Source organism: Lemur catta, chromosome 12 (assembly GCF_020740605.2).
Source record: "Lemur catta isolate mLemCat1 chromosome 12, mLemCat1.pri, whole genome shotgun sequence".
Taxonomy (NCBI): Eukaryota; Metazoa; Chordata; class Mammalia; order Primates; family Lemuridae; genus Lemur; species Lemur catta.
The window spans coordinates 83703478-83717307 of record NC_059139.1 but is presented as its reverse complement, the minus strand read 5'-3'; positions in this window follow the sequence as shown (position 1 = coordinate 83717307).

Genomic DNA, 13830 nt, shown 5'->3' with positions numbered 1-13830 from the left:
GAATAACAAAGAAGCCTCTGGTTCACATAGGATTTTTTCCAGCACGTTAATGTCGTGTCTTACGCAGCAATAGCAGCTGCATGCAAAATTGCTAACCTAGCCACCCCTTCACCCCTCATGTCAAGACCCTTTGCTGTCTTGGTCCATCCTCCATCTGCTGCAAGTCCCTGTTGTGTGGCATCCAGTACCTTCCTAGCACTTGGTGGCTAATCTATGCGCCTAAGATCTGAAGTCCCTGTTTCTTCCCAGTCAGTTGATGTTCACCTTCCCATGTTAGCAGCTCAAGCTGATGATGTTCTCAGGAAACACCCCCAGGGAGGCAGACTTCAAGTCAGTCCAAGGAAGGAATTTCTGACCCAGTTGTCTTAGGAAGGAGCCAGTCCCAAGTAGTTGTGACCCAGAGAAGAGAGCCGTCATTCAGCTCAATCAGAGAGAACTGAAGCCTGCCATGTCCCAGGAAACTGAAATGGTGATTTCTACAGTCACTTCCAACTCTAAGATTTGGTGATTTGCAGGCTTACCTGCAGAAGTGCCCTCTCTTCTCTGTCCCTCAGTTTCCTCTAATCAGGAAGTCCTGGGGTGATGTTCAGCCCCCACCCACCACCCTCAGCCTGATACCCATAAGATATAGGTGCACATGGAGCACACGGAGCTCTCCTCTGTTGGACAATGGAGAGTGAAAGGGGAGAAGGGAGGGACCTGGCACCTTGTGGCACAGCTTTGGGCACAGTAAGCATTATCTGGCTCCAAGGTCCAGCTGGCATTGAGGGAGCCATACATCTTGGCAGAGGGGTGCACCCACATACACATAGCAAATTGCATCTTATTTATTACTCTAGATCTATAAAATGATCTAGAGTTTGATCAGGCAGTTTTTATTCTCTTCTGTTTTCCGGCATATCTGAGTGAGAAATCAACTGTTCCTTGAAAGTTTGGTAGAATTTACTGTAAAACAATTTGATCCTGGGGTTCAAGGAAGGAGAAGTTATTAAATATCATTCCAATTTATTTAATATTTATGGTTTTATTAGTTTTCTGTTTTTGTGCTAGAAAATCATTCATGTAAGTGAAGGGATATTTAGTCGTGAAATATCCAGGACTGGCCTCTTACAACCAGAGTTCCAAAGTTGCGTAGTTCTATTATAATTTGTCCGGGCTAGCTGCAGCGTGCTGCCACCTAGTGGTAACTGTCCACTCTGATTCAATCATAGACTAAATAGCCACGCTGGCCAAAACTTGCAGGTCACTTGCTGGAAGTTCTCTTTTAGCTGGTGGCCATTCTATTGCTCAGTGCTGCAGATTTGAGCTAAAGAAATTCCTTCTCCCTCTGCAGCTTCTCCAGAGATCATCTGCTGTCACCCCCCACCCCAGCCATACACCCCCACAAAGCCCTCCCAGAAAAGATAAAAACTTGAGCCACCTGCCATTTGAGAACAGGGATAGGATACGTCATTAATCCCAATATATCAAGTTCATGTTATTGTGGAATGTTATGGTATCTTTCATTATTTTTTTGTATTCCTGTTGTATCAGTATTTATTCAGCCATTCTCTTTCTATATCATATTTAATTTTATCTTTTTTCTTCATCACTTCTTAGAAGTTTGTCTGCCTTATTTATCTAGTCAAAAAACAGCTTTTGGTTTTGTTAATCTTTTAAATTTTTTATTTAGATATTAATGTTTTAAGATGTAATTCATATTCCATAGAACTCACCATTTTTAAGTGTGTATTTCAGTGGGTTTTAGTACATTCATAAGATTGTGCAACTCTTACCACTAATTTCATAACATTTTCACCACCCCAAAAAAAGACCCTACATACATTGGTCATTACTTCCCATTCCCTTTTTTCTCCTAGTCCCTGGCAACCACTGATCTGCTTTCTCTATATATAAATTTTCCTATTCTAGAAGTTCACATAAATGGACTCATGCAATATGTGGCCTTTTGTGTCCGGCTTCTTTCACCTAGCATAATGTTTTCAAGATTTATCCATATTGTAGTGTATGTCAGTGCTTCTTCCTCTTAAAATATTCATTGCATCAGTTGATGAATATTTGGGTTTTTCCCCTTTGGGGCTATAGTGAATAGTGTTGCTATGAATATGCATGTACAAGATTTTGTGTGGACTAGATGTGGACACATCTAGTTTTCTTTTTTCTTTTTTTTTGAGACAGAGTCTTGCTCTGTTGCCCAGGCTAGAGTGAGTGCCGTGGCATCAGCCCAGCTCACAGCAACCTCCAACTCCTGAGCTCAAGCGATCCTACTGCCTCAGCCTCCCGAGTAGCTGGGACTACAGGCATGCACCACCATGCCTGGCTAATTTTTTTTTTTCTATATATAGTTTTAGTTGGCCAGATAATTTATTTCTATTTTTAGTAGAGACGGGGTCTTGCTCAGGCTGGTCTCGAACTCCTGACCTCGAGCGATCCACCCGCCTCGGCCTCCCAGAGGGCTAGGATTACAGGCGTGAGCCACCGCACCCGGCCACAGTTTTCTTGAGTATATACCTAGGTATCAAATGGCTGAGTCACATGGAAAATCTATGCTTAACTTTCTGAGGAACTACCAAACTTTTCCACAATGGCTACATCATTTTACATTCCCACCAGCAAAGTGTATAAGGGTTACAATTTTTATACCTCCTAGTGGGTGTGAAGTGGTATCTCATTGTGGTTTTGATTTGCATTTCCCTAATGACTGGTGATATTGAGCATATTTGCACATGCTTATTGACATTTGCATATCTTCTTTGGAGAAACGTCTATTCCAATTTTTGTCTATTTTTTAATTGTTTCATTGACTTTTTATTGTTGCATTGTGAGAGTTATTTATATATTCTTAATACTTATAATTAATATAGTATTCTTAATACTAGACTTTTATAAGATACAGGATTTGCAAATATTGTCTCTCATTTTCTGTTTTGTTTGTTTTATTTTCTTGACAGTGTCTTTTGAAGTACAAATTTTTTAAAATTGTAATGAAATCCAATTTTTTTTTTTACTTGGTTTCTTGTGCTTTAGGTGTAACATCTAAGAAACCATGGCCTAATCCCAGGTTACAATGATTTATGCCTATGTTTACTTTTAAGTAATTTATGGTGTTAGCTCCTACATTTAGGTCTTTATTTCATTTTGTTTTAATTTTTTTATATGGTGTGAAGTAAGGGTCCAACTTCATTCTTTTGCATGTGGATAACCATTTGTCCCAGAATCATTTGTTGAAGAGACTATTCTTTCTTTATTGATTGTACTTGGTACCCTTGTCAAAAATAGATTGGGTATATGGGTTTATTTCTGGACTCTCAATTCTATTCCATTGATCTATTTATCTGTCCTTATGCCAGTATTTTGAATTCTGTAGCTTTGTAGTAAATTATGAAATCAGGAAGTGTGAGTCCTCCCATTTATTCTTTTTCCAGATTTTTTTGGTTATTCTGGTTCACTTGCATTTTCATATGTATTTAGGATCACTTGTCCATTTCTGCAAAAATGGCAGCTGGGATTTTGATAGAGATTGCATTGAATCTGTAGATCAATTTGAGGAATATTTCCATCTTACTAATATTAACCCTTTCAATCCATGAACACAGATCTCTTCATTTACTTAGGTCTTCTTTAATATTTTTAATGAAGTTTTATAGTTTTCACTGTACAAAGCTTGAAGTTGTTTAAATTTATGCCTAAGTGTTTTATTATTTTTAATGATACTCTAAATGGATTTTTGGTTTATTATGAAATTATTATTTTGGATATATATAGTGGTACATATTTTGGGGGTACATGTGATATTTTGATACTTGTATAAAATGTGTAATGATCAATGGAATTGTTTTCTTAGTTTCATTTTTAATTTTCTCATTGCTACTGAATTGATACAATTGATTTTTGTATACTGATCTTGTATCCTGCAACTTTGCTAAATTCACTTATTAGCACCAATAGTTTTTTGGGTTATTTCATGGATTTTTTCATTATTTTCTACATAGACAATCATGTTATCTGAAAACATTTTACTTTCCAATCTAGATGACTTTTATTTCTTTTTCATGCCTAGCTAGAAGTTCCATTATGATGTTGAATAGAACAGATGACAGTAGACATTTGTCCTGTTACCAATCTTATGGGGAAGGCTTTCAGTCTTTCACTGTTAGGTCTGATGTTAGCTGTGAGTTTTTCACGGATGTCATTTATCAGGTTGAGGAAGATCCCTTTATTCCTGGTTGTTGAGTGTTTTTATCATGGAAGAGTATTGGATTTTGTCAAATGCTTTTTCTGCATCAAATGTAGTTTTTGTCCCTTATTTCTATTAATATTGTGTCTTACACTGACTAATTTTCATATATTGAAGCAACCTGGTATAAGTTCTACTGGGTCAGTACATAAACATTTTTATATGTTCCTGGATTTGTTTGTTAGTATTTAGTTGAAGATTTTTGCATCTATATTAATAAGAGTCTATAGTTTTCTTTTCTTCTGATGCTTTTTGTCTGGTTTTGGTATCAGGGTTGAACAGACTGAGTTGAATTGAGGAGTAATTCCTCTTCTTCTATTTTTTTTTTTTTTTTGGAAGAGTTTGCAAAGAGTTGATGTTAATTCTTTTTTTAAATATTTAGTAGAACTTTCTGGTGAAGCCATCTGGTCCTGGGATCTTTTCTGTGGGAAGCCTTTGATTACTAGTTCAATTGCTTTTCTTATTATGGGTCTATTCAGATTTTCCATTTCTTCTTGACTTAGTTTCAGTGGCTTATGTCTTTCTAGGAATTTGACTATTTCATCTAGATTATCTAATTTGGTGATACACAGTTGTTCATAATACTTGCTTATATTCCTTTTTATTTTGGTAAGGTCAGTAGTAATGTCCTTTCTTTCAGTCCTAATAATTTGAATTCTCTTTTTTCCTAGTCACTCTAAAGATTTGTTCATTTTGCTGATCTTTTTGAAGAACAAACTTTTGGTTTTATTAATTTTCCCGGTTGTTTTTCTATTCTCTATTTTCATTTTGATATTTTTTCATTTTCTTTCTTCTGCTTAACTTTGGTTTAGTTTGCCAATTTTTTTCCTACTCTCTTAAGGTGGAAAGTTAGGCTATTGGCTTGAGATCTTTCTTCCTTTTTTTTTTTTTTTTTTTTTTTGAGACAGAGTCTCGCTTTATTGCCCAGGCTAGAGTGAGTGCCGTGGCATCAGCCTAGCTCACAGCAACCTCAGACTCCTCGGCTTAAGCGATCCTACTGCCTCAGCCTCCCAAGTAGCTGGGACTACAGGCATGTGCCACCATGCCTGGCTAATTTTTTCTATATAGATTTTTAGTTGGCCATATAATTTCTTTCTATTTTTAGTAGAGATGGGGTCTCGCTCTTGCTCAGGCTGGTCTCGAACTCCTGACCTCTACCAATCCACCCGCCGCCGCCTCCCAGAGTGCTAGGATTACAGGCGTGAGCCACCACGCCCAGCCCTTTCTTCCTTTTAATATGGTATTTACAGCTGTAGATTTCTCTCTAAGCACTGCCTCAGCCTCCCAAGTAGCTGGGACTACAGGCACACACCATTGCACCCAGCTAATTTTTCTATTTTTTGTAGAGATGGGGTCTCACTCTTGCTCAGGTTGGTCTCAAATTCCTAACTTCAAGTGATCCTCCCACCTTGGCCTCCCGTAGTGCTAGGATTACAGGTGTGAGCCATTGTACCCAGCCAAGAATTCTTTTATAGAGTAACAGATGGTTTATCTTAGAGAATATTCCATGTTCACCTGAGTACATGGTGAAGTGATACATAGCTGTTTGTTAGGTCTAGTTGATAGAGTTGTTTTATAGTGTTGTTCAGTCTTCTATTTCCTTATTAATATTCTGCCTAGTTGCTATACACATTATTGGAAGTGGGGTATTGAAGTCTGCAACTATTTTTGTTGAATTATCTATTTGTTTCTTCAATTCTGTCATTTTTTGCTTTATATTTTTGTTTGCTTCGCTGCACAGTACTGTTGTGAATTGCACATTTTTTTTATAATTGTCATATCTCATTAATGAATTGACCCTTTTATTCTTACAAACTGCCCTTTGTTTCTAGCAGCATTTTTTGTCTTAAAGTGTGATATTAAAATGCCCACTCCAGCCTTCTTTTGGTTATTGTTGGCGTGGCATATCTTTTCCTATTCTTTGACTTTCAGCCTATTTGTGTCTTTGCATCTAAAGTGAGTCTCTTGCAGAAAGCATATAGCTTGGCCATTTTTTAATACATTCTGCCAATGTCTGCCTCTTAATTGGAGTTTTAGTCCATTAGCATTTAAGGTAACTACTATAATAAGATAGGATTTACATATGTAAAGATAAGAGAGAAGTCAATTAAATAGAAAGCATACAAATAGAAAACAATAAAGACACATTAAGAGCTTCTAGGAGATGACATCAGTGAAAATCGTAAGTGCCTCTGAAAATTCTCTCCTCTACAAAACAAGGAGTACACTAGAAAACATCATCAAAGTCAACTTTTTCAGAGCTATGGGCCCTACCCATTGGCTTGTGGCAATCAAAGAAACACTAACTCAAGAAAAATGGATGAATCTTGGTAAGAACGGTGAGCTTTATGGCATTTTAATTTGCTCTATTTTCATCCTTCTCTCTCTAGCTCCTTGGTAGGCTGAAAACCAACAGTCCACAATCACGATAAAAAACCAAAAACCAGGCAGCCACTGGAAGGGGCAAAATGGGATTAAAAATCCTTCATAGCTTCACTTCCAGAGAAATGGCAATATTTGATCTGCCTGGTGGCTCTCTTTATCTAGGTACATAACCATATAAATAGATAGAGGTATAGATATAATGATAGTTTTTATATATAGTTATATCTGTCTATACAGTTATCTATATTAGATAACTACTAGATATATTTCTATACTAGATAACTGTATATAGAAAGAGATAACTATCTACCGTATATAACTATACATATATGTATGTGTCTTTATGCCCTACGAGGCTCAAAACCAGCTCTAAGTTTAGTCAAGAGCTAGCCTTGTTTTCTGGCTGAATTTCTAATTATGGTTTGTTGCTCATCATTTATTTCCCATAGCTGTTGCTGACTGAACTTTTACCCTGAAGCTTCATTTATTAAAAAGAACATTAACATAAAAGAATCTTCACTAGAGCTCCAAGGAAGATATATTACCTCATTTTTTCCTACATCTAGTAGCAGAAAGCACATTGTTTATTTTAAAAATTCAAAAGACTATTGTTTATTAAAAATGGCATATGGAAATCTGATTCATGATTTATTTCCAAAACATATGATGAGAATAAGTCATAGAGTGGACACATGAGGAACTGCAAATCCTTTTTTAGTCAGTGTTTGACATTATATCCAGCCTTCTAAAAAACAGTTTGAGACCGGGCGCGGTGGCTCACGCCTGTAATCCCAGCACTCTGGGAGGCCGAGGCGGGTGGATCGTTTGAGCTCAGGAGTTCAAGACCAGCCTGAGCAAGAGAGACCCCCGTCTCTATTTAAAAAATAAAATAAAATAAATAAAATTGCCTCTCATAAAAATGAATAAATACCTTTGCTGACAACAAAAAAAAAAGAGAGAGAGAGAGAGAGTCAGGAGCAGCCTCTCCTGCTTTCCAGGAGAAAAGCCCACACCGTCCTACCACCGTCTTTCCCTGTCATCAGGGAAAGCTCTGACATCACCATGTAACAGCGATTTGCCTTCAGAGCAAAGGAATTCCAGTGCTGTCGCTCAAGCAGTTGTTTATGTTCATACATGTCATCACAGACTGCAGATGGAAATGTCTTCTCCTCTTACAGGCATTTTAGCCATCAGCAAGGGGAGGGACAGTTTGTAGGGAACACTGCATAACGAAGGAGAGGGGACGGTGGGTGGGAGGCACGAGGCATCCCATACGCAGCCCTCAGGACTGGAAACTTCCTTCCCCAGCACGACTACCCCAGCTTGCGTGTAGTCTCTCCTGAGTGCACAGCGTGCCCCTTCCCACCCTGCACACCCAGAATCAGCTCTCCAGATGCCAGGGACCTGGGCCATTTGGACACGTTGGGGGTGTTCCTGGTTGTCACAAGAACTGGGCAGTAACCCTGGCATTTCCCAGTCTTCCCTGCCCAACTGTCCAAGCTGGAAGGAGGGTGGTGGGTCACTCTGTCAAAGGCCTTTGTTGGGTTACACTAATGTCCGGTGATTTCCCTAAAGGAGGGGCTTCTGGTAAACAGAATTGAAAAACACAGCTTAGATCTGAGGCTACCACAGGGACTTTTGCCTAAATCTGCTGTGTCCTAGAAGTCGGGGCATTGTGGAAGAGCTTAAAATAAGGTGCCAAGAGCCGTTGACAGAATAGATTCCTAAGAAGGGGCTGTGGGTGAACCAGCAACAACGGCCACTTTAATACAGGGGCCATGGCTGGAACCTGTGTGTGTGTGGACCATATCTAGTAGCTTTGCACTATAGCATGTATGTGTATGAGGGGACTAACATTCTATTGTGAAAATGTTCAAATATGCACAAAGTAGAGAGAATAGTATAATCAACTGTCACATCGCTTCAACTCTGCATAATTCAGTGTGCATTCCTATAACAGAAGGATGCTTCCTTACATAACCAGACCACCATTATTATACTTAATAAAAATCTAATACCTAGTCTATATGCAATCCTGAATTGGAAAGAAATGTTTTTATTTGTATGGATGAAAGGAAAATTGAAACTATTGAAAAATTGATTATAGTAATGCTGATTATAGAAACTGAAAAACTATCAAAGAGAAACAAAACTCAGAAATATTTGCTTTGTGTAGCTATGTAAAAATAACACCAATTACAACAATTTATTCAACTACTTGACATTTATCTCCAATGACCACAGATCACAATGACAATTACACACGTTATTAAAAGTGCACCAGGTTAGAGTTGGAATCAAATAAAGTGTGCAGGAGCAGTACAGGAATCTCCTTACAACTTTAAAAGAAAATTGTTTACTTCCAAAGAAAATTACCTTGACCTAGATAACCCATGCTCTGGCTGAGGGAAGTGTAGTTGATATCAAGAGTACAAAAATATTTGAAGTTCATCAAACTCCTGACAACCTTCTCTCATTACCTTTGCAAAGATATATTATGCTCTTAGCTAGGTGAGAAAAACCCTGATATGAAACTTTAGCACAATTACAGGAAATACAGTTGTTCTGGGAACTCTGTGGAGGAACTCTTTTCATATGAAAACGCTGGAGCCTGAAAAATCAGTTTTGCACGCCATAGTGGTTTAATAACTACTACTTCTCTTCCTCCTGCCCCCTAAGCCCACCTTAATTTGCAGGATTGCACATAGATGGGGGTTCAGGAAACTGAGATTTGATTCCACGTGACCTTGAGCAAATTACTTTTTGTGACTCAGTTTGTCATTTGGGAAACACTGATGATTCTATCAGAAGGCTCTCTGCAATGTTATTGCGCTAACTTCACAACAAATTCGCACTGACTCCTTTCTAAATCTAGAAATAAAAAGAATGTACTTGGTTCAAAGGCAAAAGGATTAAACAAGCAGGCAGAGGGGAGCTCCGTGCACTTCACTCCCCTCCGTGGCGGTGGTGTTTGCCATTAAGGCGGCCCCAGACCTTTGCTCTCCACCTTCCAGGCCTGTGGCCCCTTGATTCTCTGGACGCAGACTGTGCTGGACTCAAGGACGCCTGCCTGCCTCATAAACCTGCCCCACTGGTCAACCAGCCTCACTTAGAATCCCCCTGAGAAAACTAACCACCGAAACATGACAATTCATTAGTGAGATTGTAAGCATAACTGAGCAACTTTTGTTAAGTTCGTATTAGCCTCAGCCTTCTGCAAAAGAGGGCAAAAGGAGGGAAGGAAAGGAGGGAAGAAGGAAGTCAGGAAAAGCTGTGCTTGGAAATGGACACTGAAACCAAAGCGCTGCTGAACTCGTTAAAGATTCAAAGTCTGACAGCCCAACTTTCCCCAACCATGGCAGCTATAAAGGGAATATAATTATACTTAACAGAAGCCACCTGCATTTCAAAGCAGACTAAATTTAAAACTTCTGGGAGACTTAATTAAATTTAATGAAAACCATAGCTGCTAACAAAGATGTATTGTGGCTCCCACTTTGTTATTCCTGAGGAAATTAAGTAGCAATCATGAAGACTCACCTTCGCTTCACAGTTAAACCTCTGGGTTATTAGCACCCAAAATCTATAAATAAGGCAATGTTCTCCTCTTTTCATTAGCTAATAACATTGTCAAACTACTCATCTGTTCCTGCAGGAAGAAAGAAAAATAAAACTAGAAGGAAAAAGAAGAGGAGAAAAGAAGGAAGTCCAGGCATGTTATCCTGAGTGTGAAATAGGGTGTTTTCCTAACTGACTTCCCATCTCTGGACCCTCCACGCCACCTCCACCACCGTCAGTAGTATTTCTTTTTTTTTTGAAAGAATTGTGTGTTATCTGCCATTGCTGTGTAGGTGCCCACTTAGATCAGGACGGATGTCTATGTATCATAGCGTCAAAATATGTGGCTCAGTCTGCTCCCATGGCGATCCTGGCCTAGACTGTGCGTAGATACAAGTGATCCTTCTGACGGGTTTGAGCAGGCCAGTGGATGTGCGGTGGAAGCTGACAGCAGGCAGAAGTCCTCCTCTGTGACTAGGACAGGAAGAAGGAGGAGGTGAAGGGGCCCAATATGCCTTCGCAGAGGGCAACCAGCCAGTGCAAGACAGGGCTCCCAAACATTAATGAGATCAGAATCCCCTGAAGGGCTTGTTAAAACACAGAGTGCTGGACTCTATCCCCAGAGTTTCTGACTCAGTAGGTCTGGAGTGGGGCCCAAAAGCTCGCCTTTCTAACAAGTTCCCAGGGGCTGTGGATACTACTGGTTCAGGGATCATATGTTGAGAACTACTGGTCTAAGACGTAGAATCTCAGGAGTTTAAAAAATAGGCATTATTTAGGACATGGTTTGGTATTAGGTGAATCCAATCCAAAAAACAGAACATAGTGTTAAAAAAAAAAAAAAAACTAAGGCACCAACGACAGGAAGTAGGCTGGTAATGGTTGTCTCCCAGAAATCTGCCCCAGAAGGCAGGCCCTTCACCATCAGGTGAGGAGTAAAGTCTCACCATGGGAAAGGTGGACAGAGGGAGGCAGGGTCCTCTGGTCACCAAGGACCTGCTGGAATGAGATCAGGACAATGACCCTCAAGGGAACCAGGCAATACATTGTGGAAGGGCCCTAGGGGCCAAGGAATTCCCCTGGGACAGAGAGCTCAGGGCAGGAAACCTGGGAGCATCTCCTACTCTTGAGAAGGATCTGACCTCTCTGCAGGTAGCCTGGAACACGTGTCCCCTCTCCTGACATCAGATCTTTGACAACCAGATCTTACCCTCATCCCCACACTGACAAACTCATGCCCACAGTGCTCCGTGTCTCCACAGTTCTTGTATAATTAAGCAAAGTCTCTGAATCTACACTCCTCTGCCTACCTTTAGAGCACTGTCTGTACCAATTTTGTGAACCATAAAGCACAGCACTCTCAGGTGTTGTTATTAGGACACATTCATATTTATTTTCATTTGACTCTTAAAGCAACCCCACGAGATGGGCCAAGAGAACAAACCCTCAGGCATCGCCCGCCTACCCCTGAGACCCAAGTCTAACGCTGTTTGTTAGACCACATTCCCACCACTTCAAAAAAAATTTGAACCAGTTCTAAAGAACAGGAGAAATTTATTCTCTCCTGCCTCATTAAGCAAACACCAAAACCTACAGATGGGAAACATATTTCATCACTGCGCTGAATTTTCTAACACTCACCACACCCCACTTTCCTAAGAAAAGACTTTCCTCCGCTGCCTTAGGAAAACCATAGTTCTCCATCGCCAGACGGGACCAGGCAAAGGCTGCACATCCACTTACCAGGTACTTCAAAAAGGAGATTCAAGCAATTACTGGGTCGGACCTGATGCATTTGAGTCTGTCGGGTCTAAATTCTCTTTATTTCTCTGGTAGGCGACTCATTAAAATCAGACTCAAATTTGCCTGTCACCCTTTTCTGTAATTTTTATGTGCAAAATGTTTCTGTGGGCACTGTAATTTCAAAAGACAACGAAAATTCAGTATTTTAGTTGCAACTTTAACATAAACAATTACTTTTTTCATACTCACCAGGTCGTTCATTTTCAACAAGATGAAACACTCAGTAAGATGTTTCTTACCAGAATCCGTGGGTTTTAAATCCCAAGATTAAGGCGAGGGCTCCATAGCTCAGGGGTTAGAGCCCTGGTCTTGTAAAATCCCAAGATTAGAATAATCCTAGTACCTCACAATCATAAGTGTGTGTGTTTCTTGCCCAATAGTATCAATATATTTACTATCTGAAGGTGTTTAATCTTCTTTGAAGCACTCCTCCTTTTCTTTCAATTGCTCACACTGTAAACTTAATATCCTTAGGCATCAACTCTGTGATGTTTATTATAAAACCCTGCAAATTTTTGATGGAGTCATTATAAATTCTGCTTGTTAAACTCAAGTGAAAGTATAGGGACACTAATATTTTAAATGGAAAGCCTGTGCAGCCAGCATGCCACGTAGACTTTGGAGTTGCAGACACTGGCTTTGACTCCTGGCACCACTACACCCTAACTCTGTGACTCTGGAAAAGTTTCTTCTTTGGAAAAAATGATGAAAATGGCACGTGATTCACACGAATAAAATGCACTAATGTATGTGGGGCACATGATTCACAGGAATAAAACGCAATAATGTATGTCTATATGTAATAGACAAAGCTGCATTTTACAGTGATTAAGCACAGAGATTGCCTGCATTCAGATTCCAGATCTGCCACATACTAGCAAGATGATCTTGAGCAAGTTACGTAACCTCCCCAAACTTGTATCCTCATCTTTATAATGGGGTTTATATTATCAATTTCATATGTTTGTTCCAGTGATTAACTGGGATAATACCCGTAAAACTCTTCACACAAGGCTCTGCCGGCGGTGGGCAGCTCAGGGACAGTATTCCCCTTCCCTGGCCGCCTTCCTCGCAAGCCACCTCCAAGTCTTCGTACTCACTCTTCCCTCCCTTGCAGTTCTACTTTTCCTAGAGGTAGAATTCCTCCCAGGGAGAGAAATGCCTTTTTTTAGCGTATACTCCGAAACCCTCGTCAGCGATGGAAAGAAACACTCCAACGGCCTGTTGAGAAACAGAGCTAAATGGCCATGTATGATAAAGTGGGAAGAACTGGGGGCTTCTGGAGACGTGGGAGGTGAGGAGGGCAGATGTGAGAGGGGTCTCCTGTTTGGGACTTTTCAGCAGTGGGAGCGGCCAAGGCACTTTTAAAAAACCAGAGTATGTGGTCTATTCCACAGGTAGCCTGCTGGGCTCAGCTCTGTGTTAATCCTAACAGTTCAGTAATGGTCCAGTACGTATAATTACCTTGCATGTGTGTGATTTTGAGGATAATATCAATGGAAAAGAATGCTGTTCTACATTTAGAGTCAACGCAATGTTGAAAGAGGGGAATAGCTGAATGAGGTGAGATGAGAGACTGATAATGAAATAAAAAATCATATCAAAAATTGATAGGAAAGCCGTTAAACACCCTCCCACTCCCAGGAATGCTTGGACATGTTGGTGGAACATTGGATTTCTCAGGTAAGCAGGATGGAGACTCAAGCTCTTTTGATTTATATATTAAATGAGATGTGACCAATAGGGTTGGAAACTTGGGTTCCCACCCTCTTCACTCCACCGATGCTGCTAGCATCTTCATCATACCATTTTCTCCTTTTCATTGCTTGCTTCTCATTGGGTACACA